Below are 15,290 nucleotides of genomic sequence, written 5' to 3'. Positions count from 1 at the left end.
AGCTTGCCCTGTGAGTTCCTGTGTTCCTGATAGTATTTCATTTCCTGTCCTGACTGGGCTTGACCTGTCTTGTCTGCATCCCTGGCTTTGACCCTTGGTACTTTGACAACAAGGGAATGATTGGAGGTTACAATGGAAAAACAGCTTTGAGGTTTCAGCACTAGGAGTGTGCGGGTCGTTAAAAGGACTTGCATTTCCCATACCGGGAGTCGAACCCGGGGCGCCTGGGTGAAAACCAGGAATCCTAAACGCTAGACCATATGGGAAAACTAGCTGCCTTGTTTTGAGAAAAATAGAGAAAACCAAAGGGAAAAAAAGATGTGCCACCGCCATCAGCTTCCAAGTATGGTGGCCAGCTATGACACACATATCACTTTCACTAATTGGCCTCGTTAGCGCAGCAGGTAGCGCGTCAGTCTCATAATCTGAAGGTCGTGAGTTCGATCCTCACACGGGGCACTACTCTCTAACCATTTTGTGAGCCTTGGGGTCCTTAATCTATGAAAAACACTACTCTTCATCCCTTAGGTCTTGTAGGAAACCATATGGATGGAACATTGACCGGAAGATCAAGCTTTCAGTGCTCTTTTGCCTTCCACCATATTCCACCCAGCTAAAATCTTTAGCTCTGCATCCAACAGACCTTGCAAGATACAATGTCTACTCATCCTGGAACAACAGAGGCATTTTCCATCTATGTGACATGCTTCCCTTAGTTTCATCACACAGAAAGAACAAAGCACAGAGGAATTCAAAAGGGCTTTTTCAAAGGTGTGGAAAAAAAAGATGATGTCTCTGTCAGAGAATGGTTTGCAGAAGATTGGCACATAGATATTTGCCAATGCAAATGTGCAGAAGAGCGAGAACGGCCGAGAAACTTCATGTGCTAGTACGCATGTGCGTACGCCAAAGCGTACACAATGCGTGACAATTTCTGGTGCCCAGTAGCCTATTTAAAGCTAGCAGCATAAGCCATTTGTTGCTGGATGATCTTCAGCTTCCACTGTGAGTTCCTGTGATCCTGATATTATTCATGTGTGAAAATTCATGTGCCAGTGCGCATATACGTACGCCAAAGCGCGTGCATGAGCCATTAGTTGCTGGATGAACTTCAGCTTGCCCTGTGAGTTCCTGTGTTCCTGATAGTATTTCATTTCCTGTCCTGACCCGGCTTGACCTGTCTTGTCTGCATCCCTGGCTTTGACCCTTGGTACTTTGACAACAAGGGAATGATTGGAGGTTACAATGGAAAAACAGCTTTGAGGTTTCAGCACTAGGAGTGTGCGGGTCGTTAAAAGGACTTGCATTTCCCATACCGGGAGTGGAACCCGGGCCGCCTGGGTGAAAACCAGGAATCCTAAATGCTAGACCATATGGGAAAACTAGCTGCCTTGATTTGAGAAAAATAGAGAAAACCAAAGGGAAAAAAAGATGTGCCACCGCCATCAGCTTCCAAGTATGGTGGCCAGCTATGACACACATATCACTTTCACTAATTGGCCTCGTTAGCGCAGCAGGTAGCGCGTCAGTCTCATAATCTGAAGGTCGTGAGTTCGATCCTCACACGGGGCACTACCCTCTAACCATTTTGTGAGCCTTGGGGTCCTTAATCTATGAAAAACACTACTCTTCATCCCTTAGATCTTGTAGGAAACCATATGGATGGAAAATTGACCGGAAGATCAAGCTTTCAGTGCTCTTTTGCCTTCCACCATATTCCACCCAGCTAAAATCTTTAGCTCTGCATCCAACAGACCTTGCAAGATACAATGTCTACTCATCCTGGAACAACAGAGGCATTTTCCATCTATGTGACATGCTTCCCTTAGTTTCATCACACAGAAAGAACAAAGCACCGAGGAATTCAAAAGGGCCTTTTCAAAGGTGTGGAAAAAAAAGATGATGTCTCTGTCAGAGAATGGTTTGCAGAAGATTGGCACATAGATATTTGCCAATGCAAATGTGCAGAAGAGCGAGAACGGCCGAGAAACTTCATGTGCTAGTACGCATGTGCGTACGCCAAAGCGCACACAATGCGTGACAATTTCTGGTGCCCAGTGGCCTATTTAAAGCTAGCAGCATAAGCCATTAGTTGCTGGATGATCTTCAGCTTCCCCTGTGAGTTCATGTGATCCTGATATTATTCATGTGTGAAAATTCATGTGCCAGTGCGCATATACGTACGCCAAAGCGCGTGCATGAGCCATTAGTTGCTGGATGAACTTCAGCTTGCCCTGTGAGTTCCTGTGTTCCTGATAGTATTTCATTTCCTGTCCTGACCCTGCTTGACCTGTCTTGTCTGCATCCCTGGCTTTGACCCTTGGTACTTTGACAACAAGGGAATGATTGGAGGTTACAATGGAAAAACAGCTTTGAGGTTTCAGCACTAGGAGTGTGCGGGTCGTTAAAAGGACTTGCATTTCCCATACCGGGAGTCGAACCCAGGCCGCCTGGGTGAAAACCAGGAGTCCTACCCGCTGACCATATGGGAAAACTACCTGCCTTGTTTTGAGAAAAATAGAGAAAACCAAAGGGAAAAAAAGATGTGCCACCGCCATGAGCTTCCAAGTATGGTGGCCAGCTATGACACACATATCACTTTCTCTGAGTGTCCTCGTTAGCGCAGCAGGTAGCGCGTCAGCCTCATAATCTGAAGGTCGTGAGTTCGATCCTCACACGGGGCACTACTCTCTAACCATTTTGTAAGCCTTGGGGTCCTTAATCTATGATAAACACTACTCTTCATCCCTTAGGTCTTGTAGGAAACCATATGGATGGAACATTGACCGGAAGATCAAGCTTTCAGTGCTCTTTTGCCTTCCACCATATTCCACCCAGCTAAAATCTTTAGCTCTGCATCCAACAGACCTTGCAAGATACAATGTCTACTCATCCTGGAACAACAGAGGCATTTTCCATCTATGTGACATGCTTCCCTTAGTTTCATCACACAGAAAGAACAAAGCACCGAGGAATTCAAAAGGGCTTTTTCAAAGGTGTGGAAAAAAAAGATGATGTCCCTGTCAGAGAATGGTTTGCAGAAGATTAGCACATAGATATTTGCCAATGCAAATGTGCAGAAGAGCGAGAACGGCCGAGAAACTTCATGTGCTAGTTCGCATGTGCGTACGCCATAGCGCACACAATGCGTGACAATTTCTGGTGCCCAGTGGCCTATTTAAAGCTAGCAGCATAAGCCATTAGTTGCTGGATGATCTTCAGCTTCCCCTGTGAATTCCTGTGATCCTGATATTATTCATGTGTGAAAATTCATGTGCCAGTGCGCATATACGTACACCAAAGCGCGTGCATGAGCCATTAGTTGCTGGATGAACTTCAGCTTGCCCTGTGAGTTCCTGTGTTCCTGATAGTATTTGATTTCCTGTCCTGACCCGGCTTGACCTGTCTTGTCTGCATCCCTGGCTTTGACCCTTGGAACTTTGACAACAAGTTCCTGATCCGCCTTGACCTATCTTGTCTGCATCCCTGGCTTTGACCCTTGGTACTTTGACAACAAGGGAATGATTGGAGGTTACAATGGAAAAACAGCTTTGAGGTTTCAGCACTAGGAGTGTGCGGGTCGTTAAAAGGACTTGCATTTCCCATACCGGGAGTGGAACCCAGGCCGCCTGGGTGAAAACCAGGAATCCTAACCGATAGACCATATGGGAAAACTAGCTGCCTTGTTTTGAGAAAAATAAAGAAAACCAAAGGGAAAAAAAGATGTGCCACCGCCATCAGCTTCCAAGTATGGTGGCCAGCTATGACACACATATCACTTTCACTAATTGGCCTCGTTAGCGCAGCAGGTAGCGCGTCAGTCTCATAATCTGAAGGTCGTGAGTTCGATCCTCACACGGGGCACTACTCTCTAACCATTTTGTGAGCCTTGGGGTCCTTAATCTATGAAAAACACTACTCTTCATCCCTTAGATCTTGTAGGAAACCATATGGATGGAAAATTGACCGGAAGATCAAGCTTTCAGTGCTCTTTTGCCTTCCACCATATTCCACCCAGCTAAAATCTTTAGCTCTGCATCCAACAGACCTTGCAAGATACAATGTCTACTCATCCTGGAACAACAGAGGCATTTTCCATCTATGTGACATGCTTCCCTTAGTTTCATCACACAGAAAGAACAAAGCACCGAGGAATTCAAAAGGGCCTTTTCAAAGGTGTGGAAAAAAAAGATGATGTCTCTGTCAGAGAATGGTTTGCAGAAGATTGGCACATAGATATTTGCCAATGCAAATGTGCAGAAGAGCGAGAACGGCCGAGAAACTTCATGTGCTAGTACGCATGTGCGTACGCCAAAGCGCACACAATGCGTGACAATTTCTGGTGCCCAGTGGCCTATTTAAAGCTAGCAGCATAAGCCATTAGTTGCTGGATGATCTTCAGCTTCCCCTGTGAGTTCATGTGATCCTGATATTATTCATGTGTGAAAATTCATGTGCCAGTGCGCATATACGTACGCCAAAGCGCGTGCATGAGCCATTAGTTGCTGGATGAACTTCAGCTTGCCCTGTGAGTTCCTGTGTTCCTGATAGTATTTCATTTCCTGTCCTGACCCTGCTTGACCTGTCTTGTCTGCATCCCTGGCTTTGACCCTTGGTACTTTGACAACAAGGGAATGATTGGAGGTTACAATGGAAAAACAGCTTTGAGGTTTCAGCACTAGGAGTGTGCGGGTCGTTAAAAGGACTTGCATTTCCCATACCGGGAGTCGAACCCAGGCCGCCTGGGTGAAAACCAGGAGTCCTACCCGCTGACCATATGGGAAAACTACCTGCCTTGTTTTGAGAAAAATAGAGAAAACCAAAGGGAAAAAAAGATGTGCCACCGCCATGAGCTTCCAAGTATGGTGGCCAGCTATGACACACATATCACTTTCTCTGAGTGTCCTCGTTAGCGCAGCAGGTAGCGCGTCAGCCTCATAATCTGAAGGTCGTGAGTTCGATCCTCACACGGGGCACTACTCTCTAACCATTTTGTAAGCCTTGGGGTCCTTAATCTATGATAAACACTACTCTTCATCCCTTAGGTCTTGTAGGAAACCATATGGATGGAACATTGACCGGAAGATCAAGCTTTCAGTGCTCTTTTGCCTTCCACCATATTCCACCCAGCTAAAATCTTTAGCTCTGCATCCAACAGACCTTGCAAGATACAATGTCTACTCATCCTGGAACAACAGAGGCATTTTCCATCTATGTGACATGCTTCCCTTAGTTTCATCACACAGAAAGAACAAAGCACCGAGGAATTCAAAAGGGCTTTTTCAAAGGTGTGGAAAAAAAAGATGATGTCCCTGTCAGAGAATGGTTTGCAGAAGATTAGCACATAGATATTTGCCAATGCAAATGTGCAGAAGAGCGAGAACGGCCGAGAAACTTCATGTGCTAGTTCGCATGTGCGTACGCCATAGCGCACACAATGCGTGACAATTTCTGGTGCCCAGTGGCCTATTTAAAGCTAGCAGCATAAGCCATTAGTTGCTGGATGATCTTCAGCTTCCCCTGTGAATTCCTGTGATCCTGATATTATTCATGTGTGAAAATTCATGTGCCAGTGCGCATATACGTACACCAAAGCGCGTGCATGAGCCATTAGTTGCTGGATGAACTTCAGCTTGCCCTGTGAGTTCCTGTGTTCCTGATAGTATTTGATTTCCTGTCCTGACCCGGCTTGACCTGTCTTGTCTGCATCCCTGGCTTTGACCCTTGGAACTTTGACAACAAGTTCCTGATCCGCCTTGACCTATCTTGTCTGCATCCCTGGCTTTGACCCTTGGTACTTTGACAACAAGGGAATGATTGGAGGTTACAATGGAAAAACAGCTTTGAGGTTTCAGCACTAGGAGTGTGCGGGTCGTTAAAAGGACTTGCATTTCCCATACCGGGAGTGGAACCCAGGCCGCCTGGGTGAAAACCAGGAATCCTAACCGATAGACCATATGGGAAAACTAGCTGCCTTGTTTTGAGAAAAATAAAGAAAACCAAAGGGAAAAAAAGATGTGCCACCGCCATCAGCTTCCAAGTATGGTGGCCAGCTATGACACACATATCACTTTCACTAATTGGCCTCGTTAGCGCAGCAGGTAGCGCGTCAGTCTCATAATCTGAAGGTCGTGAGTTCGATCCTCACACGGGGCACTACTCTCTAACCATTTTGTGAGCCTTGGGGTCCTTAATCTATGAAAAACACTACTCTTCATCCCTTAGGTCTTGTAGGAAACCATATGGATGGAAAATTGACCGGAAGATCAAGCTTTCAGTGCTCTTTTGCCTTCCACCATATTCCACCCAGCTAAAATCTTTAGCTCTGCATCCAACAGACCTTGCAAGATACAATGTCTACTCATCCTGGAACAACAGAGGCATTTTCCATCTATGTGACATGCTTCCCTTAGTTTCATCACACAGAAAGAACAAAGCACCGAGGAATTCAAAAGGGCTTTTTCAAAGGTGTGGAAAAAAAAGATGATGTCCCTGTCAGAGAATGGTTTGCAGAAGATTAGCACATAGATATTTGCCAATGCAAATGTGCAGAAGAGCGAGAACGGCCGAGAAACTTCATGTGCTAGTTCGCATGTGCGTACGCCATAGCGCACACAATGCGTGACAATTTCTGGTGCCCAGTGGCCTATTTAAAGCTAGCAGCATAAGCCATTAGTTGCTGGATGATCTTCAGCTTCCCCTGTGAATTCCTGTGATCCTGATATTATTCATGTGTGAAAATTCATGTGCCAGTGCGCATATACGTACACCAAAGCGCGTGCATGAGCCATTAGTTGCTGGATGAACTTCAGCTTGCCCTGTGAGTTCCTGTGTTCCTGATAGTATTTGATTTCCTGTCCTGACCCGGCTTGACCTGTCTTGTCTGCATCCCTGGCTTTGACCCTTGGAACTTTGACAACAAGTTCCTGATCCGCCTTGACCTATCTTGTCTGCATCCCTGGCTTTGACCCTTGGTACTTTGACAACAAGGGAATGATTGGAGGTTACAATGGAAAAACAGCTTTGAGGTTTCAGCACTAGGAGTGTGCGGGTCGTTAAAAGGACTTGCATTTCCCATACCGGGAGTCGAACCCGGGCCGCCTGTGTGAAAACCAGGAATCCTAACCGCTAGACCATATGGGAAAACTAGCTGCCCTAGTTTGAGAAAAATAGAGATAACCAAAGGGAAAAAAAGATGTGCCACCGCCATCAGCTTCCAAGTATGGTGGCCAGCTATGACACACATATCACTTTCACTAATTGGCCTCGTTAGCGCAGCAGGTAGAGCGTCAGTCTCATAATCTAAAGGTCGTGAGTTCGATCCTCACACGGGGCACTACTCTCTAACCATTTTGTGAGCCTTGGGGTCCTTAATCTATGAAAAACACTACTCTTCATCCCTTAGGTCTTGTAGGAAACCATATGGATGGAACATTGACCGGAAGATCAAGCTTTCAGTGCTCTTTTGCCTTCCACCATATTCCACCCAGCTAAAATCTTTAGCTCTGCATCCAACAGACCTTGCAAGATACAATGTCTACTCATCCTTGAACAACAGAGGCATTTTCCATCTATGTGACATGCTTCCCTTAGTTTCATCACACAGAAAGAACAAAGCACCGAGGAATTCAAAAGGGCTTTTTCAAAGGTGTGGAAAAAAAAGATGATGTCTCTGTCAGAGAATGGTTTGCAGAAGATTGGCACATAGATATTTGCCAATGCAAATGTGCAGAAGAGCGAGAACGGCCGAGAAACTTCATGTGCTAGTACGCATGTGCGTACGCCAAAGCGCACACAATGCGTGACAATTTCTGGTGCCCAGTGGCCTATTTAAAGCTAGCAGCATAAGCCATTAGTTGCTGGATGATCTTCAGCTTCCCCTGTGAGTTCCTGTGATCCTGATATTATTCATGTGTGAAAATTCATGTGCCAGTGCGCATATACGTACGCCAAAGCGCGTGCATGAGCCATTAGTTGCTGGATGAACTTCAGCTTGCCCTGTGAGTTCCTCTGTTCCTGATAGTATTTCATTTCCTGTCCTGACCCGGCTTGACCTGTCTTGTCTGCATCCCTGGCTTTGACCCTTGGTACTTTGACAACAAGGGAATGATTGGAGGTTACAATGGAAAAACAGCTTGGAGGTTTCAGCACTAGGAGTGTGCGGGTCGTTAAAAGGACTTGCATTTCCCATACCGGGAGTCGAACCCGGGCCGCCGGGGTGAAAACCAGGAATCCTAACCACTAGACCATATGGGAAAACTAGCTGCATTGATTTGAGAAAAATAGAGAAAACCAAAGGGAAAAAAAGATGTGCCACCGCCATCAGCTTCCAAGTATGGTGGCCAGCTATGACACACATATCACTTTCACTAATTGGCCTCGTTAGCGCAGCAGGTAGCGCATCAGTCTCATAATCTGAAGGTCGTGAGTTCGATCCTCACACGGGGCACTACTTTCTAACCATTTTGTGAGCCTTGGGGTCCTTAATCTATGAAAAACACTACTCTTCATCCCTTAGGTCTTGTAGGAAACCATATGGATGGAAAATTGACCGGAAGATCAAGCTTTCAGTGCTCTTTTGCCTTCCACCATATTCCACCCAGCTAAAATCTTTAGCTCTGCATCCAACAGACCTTGCAAGATACAATGTCTACTCATCCTGGAACAACAGAGGCATTTTCCATCTATGTGACATGCTTCCCTTAGTTTCATCACACAGAAAGAACAAAGCACAGAGGAATTCAAAAGGGCTTTTTCAAAGGTGTGGAAAAAAAAGATGATGTCTCTGTCAGAGAATGGTTTGCAGAAGATTGGCACATAGATATTTGCCAATGCAAATGTGCAGAAGAGCGAGAACGGCCGAGAAACTTCATGTGCTAGTACGCATGTGCGTACGCCAAAGCGCACACAATGCGTGACAATTTCTGGTGCCCAGTGGCCTATTTAAAGCTAGCAGCATAAGCCATTAGTTGCTGGATGATCTTCAGCTTCCCCTGTGAGTTCCTGTGATCCTGATATTATTCATGTGTGAAAATTCATGTGCCAGTGCGCATATACGTACGCCAAAGCGCGTGCATGAGCCATTAGTTGCTGGATGAACTTCAGCTTGCCCTGTGAGTTCCTGTGTTCCTGATAGTATTTCATTTCCTGTCCTGACCCGGCTTGACCTGTCTTGTCTGCATCCCTGGCTTTGACCCTTGGTACTTTGACAACAAGGGAATGATTGGAGGTTACAATGGAAAAACAGCTTTGAGGATTCAGCACTAGGAGTGTGCGGGTCGTTAAAAGGACTTGCATTTCCCATACCGGGAGTTGAACCCGGGCCGCCTGGGTGAAAACCAGGAATCCTAACCGCTAGACCATATGGGAAAACTAGCTGCCTTGTTTTGAGAAAAATAGAGAAAAACCAAAGGGAAAAAAAGATGTGCCACCGCCATCAGCTTCCAAGTATGGTGGCCAGCTATGACACACATATCACTTTCACTAATTGGCCTCGTTAGCGCAGCAGGTAGCGCGTCAGTCTCATAATCTGAAGGTCGTGAGTTCGATCCTCACACGGGGCACTACTCTCTAACCATTTTGTGAGCCTTGGGGTCCTTAATCTATGAAAAACACTACTCTTCATCCCTTAGGTCTTGTAGGAAACCATATGGATGGAAAATTGACCGGAAGATCAAGCTTTCAGTGCTCTTTTGCCTTCCACCATATTCCACCCAGCTAAAATCTTTAGCTCTGCATCCAACAGACCTTGCAAGATACAATGTCTACTCATCCTGGAACAACAGAGGCATTTTCCATCTATGTGACATGCTTCCCTTAGTTTCATCACACAGAAAGAACAAAGCACCGAGGAATTCAAAAGGGCTTTTTCAAAGGTGTGGAAAAAAAAGATGATGTCCCTGTCAGAGAATGGTTTGCAGAAGATTAGCACATAGATATTTGCCAATGCAAATGTGCAGAAGAGCGAGAACGGCCGAGAAACTTCATGTGCTAGTTCGCATGTGCGTACGCCATAGCGCACACAATGCGTGACAATTTCTGGTGCCCAGTGGCCTATTTAAAGCTAGCAGCATAAGCCATTAGTTGCTGGATGATCTTCAGCTTCCCCTGTGAATTCCTGTGATCCTGATATTATTCATGTGTGAAAATTCATGTGCCAGTGCGCATATACGTACGCCAAAGCGCGTGCATGAGCCATTAGTTGCTGGATGAACTTCAGCTTGCCCTGTGAGTTCCTGTGTTCCTGATAGTATTTCATTTCCTGTCCTGACCCGGCTTGACCTGTCTTGTCTGCATCCCTGGCTTTGACCCTTGGTACTTTGACAACAAGGGAATGATTGGAGGTTACAATGGAAAAACAGCTTTGAGGTTTCAGCACTAGGAGTGTGCGGGTCGTTAAAAGGACTTGCATTTCCCATACCGGGAGTCGAACCCGGGCCGCCTGGGTGAAAACCAGGAATCCTAACCGCTAGACCATATGGGAAAACTAGCTGCCTTGTTTTGAGAAAAATAGAGAAAACCAAAGGGAAAAAAAGATGTGCCACCGCCATCAGCTTCCAAGTATGGTGGCCAGCTATGACACACATATCTTTTTTTTTTTTTTTTTTTTTTTTTTTTTTTTAAAACATTTTATTGGGGGAAACAAGGGAAGTAACATAGGCATACAAGAAAGTACAGGACATTCCATCATATCTTACGGAAACACATATCTAGAGGCCGTAAAGCAACAAATAACATGAACAGTTATCAAAGTTAACAAATGAACACTTACATGCACAATCGAGAAGAGAAGAAAAAAAAAAAAAAGAACAGACCTCAATTACTTAGTAAGTGCGGTGTAGCCAGATCGTGTGTGGTACTCGGGGAGGGGTAAGTCTAATCTCTTTACGTAGTTGGAATATCTTCCCCAGACAACTTTCAAAGAAGCCCGGTCTAATGGTGACAGGTAAAGAGTAAATAGTATCATGGTATAGAGTACACTACCTAAACTACTCCTGATAAGCTATCACCTTAGAGTTCTTCAGACGTACTTAATATAGAAATGTATCCGGTTTCCGTATTTTACACGGTGAGATGCACGTTTCCATATTCTCAGGAATGACTAAGTATGGGATAGGTGAAGGGAGGGGGTAGGCAAAGGATTGGAGGTAGAAGAGGGGAGAGAAGGAAAGAGAGAAAGGGGAGAGAGAGAGAGAAAAAGAAAAAAAAAAAAAAAAAAAAAGGGGGGGGGGAGGGGGGAAGCCTGCACGCACTCAGGGGCAAACATATAAGAGTAGGATGGTACAACCTTAAAGTGTGGAGAAGAATGTCGCTTTCTGCTACACCATCATTTCTGCCACTTCCCCCAACTCAGAGGCTGCTTTAATATGTTCGTGAAATAAACCAAGAAATGGAACCTAATTATATTCTTGTTGGTGCCATAACTTCAGTGTATCTTGGGGTGGAAGTGAAATGTTTCCAGCAGGACCAGATCATGTTAAATTTTTGAGTTGTATCTCTGGAGATGTGAATCAGTTCTTCCATATCGGCAATTTTGTTGATCCTAGAAAACCAGTCTTTCAGTGTGGGAACCCTAGGAGAACCCCATAGTATGGGAATGCATTGTTTCGCAGCATTAAGCATAAACATTGCCAGTGATTTATGGTATGTGCGATGTGCTAGAGGTGTTAGGTGAAGCAAACATTGGGCTGGAGTTGCGTCTATCTGGTATGTCGTCACCTGGGAAGTAATTTGACAAATATCTTTCCAGAAAGCCTGAATCAACGGACACTCCCACCAAATGTGCAGAAATGTTCCAATGTCATTCCGGCATCTCCAGCAGGTGTCAGAAGCCGAAGGGTAAAAATTTTTAATGAGAGCGGGCGTGCGATACCACCGAACCTGAATCTTGAACCCGTTTTCTTGCGTGTTCACATTGAGTGAACCTGAGTGTATATGCTTAAATATGTGTTCCCATTGATCATCCGTCACCGTTATAGAAAGATCCTCTTCCCATTTCCGGCAGGGCTTACTCGAACTGGGACGTATATCTTCGAATAGGAGGTTGTGTGTAATGGCGATAAGGTGCCGCTGTGGGGTGTTTTGAGTGCATAGTTTTTCAAATGTGGTGAGAGGTCTAGAGCAAACCGAATCTTTGTCTATCGATTTCAGGAAGTGTACAACCAGCAAATAAGACCAGGGGGGTATGGGCACTTTATCCATTTGAGTCGCAATGTCTTGGGTCGTACGTAGTTTACCCGCGTCGAAGAAGTGAAAGGCCTGAACAAAATTTTTCGACCAGCTGTCTGCGAGGAATTGGGAAGACATCCCCGGGGGAAAGTTAGGGTTGAGCCTGAGTGGCGTAAGGGGGCCTGTCACCGACGATAGCTTTGTTTGGGAGCAAATTTGCTTAAAGCACAATAGGGTAGGGCCTATTAGTGGATGTTGGTATAGTTCCGGCGGGATGTGGCTCTGCTCTAGCCACGGAATAGTGGCTAGAGAGAGATTGGAAAAGGAAGCTTCCAATGGGATCCAGTCCTTGTATTGACTATGAAGATTCCAATCCGCTATTCTAGTTAAATGGATCGCCCTATAGTAATTGTAAATATCGGGGAGGCTGATCCCCCCTAAATGTTTCGGATAGGTGAGATGTCTGAAGTTGATTCTTGAGTTTTTTCCCCCCCACAAGAATTTGGTGCATATATTCCTATAGGACTTAAAAAAGGAGCTAGGCAGTTGTATAGGGATAGCTTGAAGCACATATAGCAATCTAGGTAGCACATTCATCTTTAGAATGGCGGCCCTGCCGAACCATGAAAACGTGGGTCTATTCCATCTGACAAGGTCGTCTGTTAATTTACACAGTAGGGGTAGGTGGTTTTTAGTATATAATTCAGACAGGTCTGATGGGAGATTAATTCCCAGATAAGGGATACAGTCACTTTTCCAGTGAAAGGGGAAGTTAAGTTCGCATTGGTCTTTCGTCTTTTTATGTAGAGAGATGTTCAAAGCATAAGACTTATTGTAGTTGATTTTAAGATTAGCTATCGACTGAAAGTACTCGAATTCTTTGAGGACCACTGGTATGGATGTCACGGGTTCAGAGATGAAAAGAAGAATATCGTCTGCAAAAGCAGCATATTTAAATTCTCTATAAGGGGATCGTACTCCTTTAATATCTGGATTGAGTCTAATTTTTTGTAAGAGGGGCTCCAATGTCAATATGTATAAAATTGGGGAAAGAGGGCAGCCCTGTCTCGTGCCGTTCAGGATGGAGAAGGCGTCTGACAGAGTATTATTGACCCTGACCCTAGCAGTTGGGACTGAGTACAGGGACATGATCAGATTGAGCATGTGGGGACCCAAACCCAAGTTTAATAGCACCGCTTCCATGTAGTCCCATGCAACTCTGTCAAACGCCTTCTCCGCATCCAAGGAAAGAAACATGGCTTTCTGCCCTGATTTAGTAATTAAATGGTGTAGGTTAATAGCCTTAATTGTATTGTCCCTCGCCTCACGGCCAGGGACAAAACCCACTTGGTCAGTGGAAATTAACGAGGGAAGAAGTGGAAGGAGCCTGTTAGCTAAAATTTTAGAAAAAATCTTGATGTCCACATTTAGGAGGGATATGGGTCTATAACTGCTCACGTTAGTAGTATCTTTGTCCGGCTTAGGTATGACCGTAATATGTGCTTCAAGAAGCCCTTTCGAGAGAGATCTAGAGAGATGGGGGGTATTGAATGCCTTTAAAAAAGGGGTCTGGAGAGTTTCCATGAAAATTTTATAGTAAGCTGCCGTCAGACCGTCCGGCCCAGGACTTTTACCTGGCTTCAATTGTTTCACTGCCTTTACCCATTCTGTGGGGGAAATCGGGGCTTCTAGGGCCTCCGAAGTGTCTTTCGAGATTTTTCCTACTGGTAAATTTTCTAGGTATTTTTTAAAGTTTTGCTGCCTCTGTTGTGTATCTTGAGTATGTGAGGAATGCCCGTGTAAGTTATAAAGGGACGCGTAATATTTTTCGAATTCACGCGCAATTGCGGGGTTTGATTCATGTATATCACCCATTGGAGATCGGATTTGGTGTACTGTGTTCTTGACCCTTTGTGCCCGCAAAGCTTGCGCTAGTAGGTGGCCTGGTTTATTGCCCGATTCATAAAAGAGCTTCTGGGTTAAGATGTATTTCTTTTTGGTGTGGCGATTTAGCTCTTCCTGGATGCAAGTACGGGTTTCTGTCAATTCAGCCAGAGTCTCTAGGGCAAGGGAACGTTTGTGTTGCGCCTCTAATTTTCTAAGTTTGGCCAATAGAGCTGTCATTCTAGCTTGCTTCTCTTTACGCATTGCGGCAGTAATAGCAATCATTTTTCCCCTCACTACGCATTTGTGGGCCTCCCATTGCAGTTGGGAAGACGTGTCGGGTGTATCATTCTCGTGAAAGAAATGTCTTAAGCAATCTCTAATTTCCATCTCCCTAATCTTATCCGTCAGAATGCTTGCGTCTAGTCGCCATATATTAGAGCGAGTCAGCTTGTCGGGAAATGAGAGAGTTGTGGTGACAGGATGATGGTCCGAGATTGTCATGGGTTCTATGGTAGCTCTCGTTAGAAGATGGAGATCTTGTTGAGAAACCATAATGTAATCTAGGCGCGAATATCTATTATGGGGAATAGAGAAAAACGTAAAATCTTTTTCTTTTGGGAAGAGTAAGCGCCAAGTGTCATGAAGGAGCGCCTCTTGAAAACATTTCTTAATTTGCTTAATTGCTCTGAAAGGGATGCAGGAGGTGCCGGAAGACGTATCAATGAGAGGATCAAGTGGAACATTAAAATCCCCGCCTAGGATCAAAAGGCCTGTTTGAAAATCGGATAGTCTGTTTATCGTCTCACGGAAGAAAGACACTTGTGCAGAATTAGGACTGTAAAGATTAGCAAGTGTAATGTTCCTATTTCTAAATGTACCCTTGATGAAGATGAATCTACCTTGTTCATCAGCTAGTGTGTCTGTTATTTGAATGGGGGAATCCTTAGCAAGGAGAATGGATACCCCCTTGCATTTCGAGGTGGGGGAAGTGGCATGGTAGCAAATGGGGAATCTAGGACTGAATAATTTCGGGATCGACTTAGAGCAAAAATGAGTTTCTTGCAGGAAGACGACGTCTGCCTGCAAAGATCGCATAAGGGAGAGCACCTGAGTGCGTTTCTCCGGGACATTAAGCCCTTTCACATTCAGAGAAACTAGTTTTAGTCTATTGCACTGTTGACGTGGAGTGGGAGCAGGCATTGTCAGTAGGGGAACTGAGAAGAGGATAGACAACA

The 15,290-nt window shown here is 45.1% G+C and overlaps 6 non-coding genes across 6 annotated transcripts; 5 read left to right on the top strand and 1 right to left on the bottom strand.

The window, feature by feature from the left end:
- Positions 1 to 386: 386 nt before the first annotated feature.
- TRNAM-CAU (transfer RNA methionine (anticodon CAU)) lies at positions 387 to 459 on the top strand. The gene has a single exon. It is a non-coding gene; the product is annotated as a tRNA-Met (tRNA).
- A 1,040-nt stretch (positions 460 to 1,499) lies between these two features.
- Positions 1,500 to 1,572, top strand: TRNAM-CAU (transfer RNA methionine (anticodon CAU)). Its single transcript has one exon. It is a non-coding gene; the product is annotated as a tRNA-Met (tRNA).
- Positions 1,573 to 3,791: 2,219 nt separating this feature from the next.
- TRNAM-CAU (transfer RNA methionine (anticodon CAU)) lies at positions 3,792 to 3,864 on the top strand. The gene has a single exon. It is a non-coding gene; the product is annotated as a tRNA-Met (tRNA).
- A 2,219-nt stretch (positions 3,865 to 6,083) lies between these two features.
- TRNAM-CAU (transfer RNA methionine (anticodon CAU)) lies at positions 6,084 to 6,156 on the top strand. The gene has a single exon. It is a non-coding gene; the product is annotated as a tRNA-Met (tRNA).
- Positions 6,157 to 9,490: 3,334 nt separating this feature from the next.
- Positions 9,491 to 9,563, top strand: TRNAM-CAU (transfer RNA methionine (anticodon CAU)). The gene has a single exon. It is a non-coding gene; the product is annotated as a tRNA-Met (tRNA).
- Positions 9,564 to 10,411: 848 nt separating this feature from the next.
- Positions 10,412 to 10,483, bottom strand: TRNAE-UUC (transfer RNA glutamic acid (anticodon UUC)). Its single transcript has one exon. It is a non-coding gene; the product is annotated as a tRNA-Glu (tRNA).
- Between the last annotated feature and the right edge of the window lie 4,807 nt (positions 10,484 to 15,290).

Source organism: Lithobates pipiens, unplaced genomic scaffold, assembly GCF_037356315.1.
Source record: "Lithobates pipiens isolate NorthernLeopardFrog02 unplaced genomic scaffold, aLitPip1_a1.2 Scaffold_8, whole genome shotgun sequence".
In the NCBI taxonomy this organism is placed as follows: Eukaryota; Metazoa; Chordata; class Amphibia; order Anura; family Ranidae; genus Lithobates; species Lithobates pipiens.
This window is presented reverse-complemented; position numbering and strand designations above follow the sequence as displayed.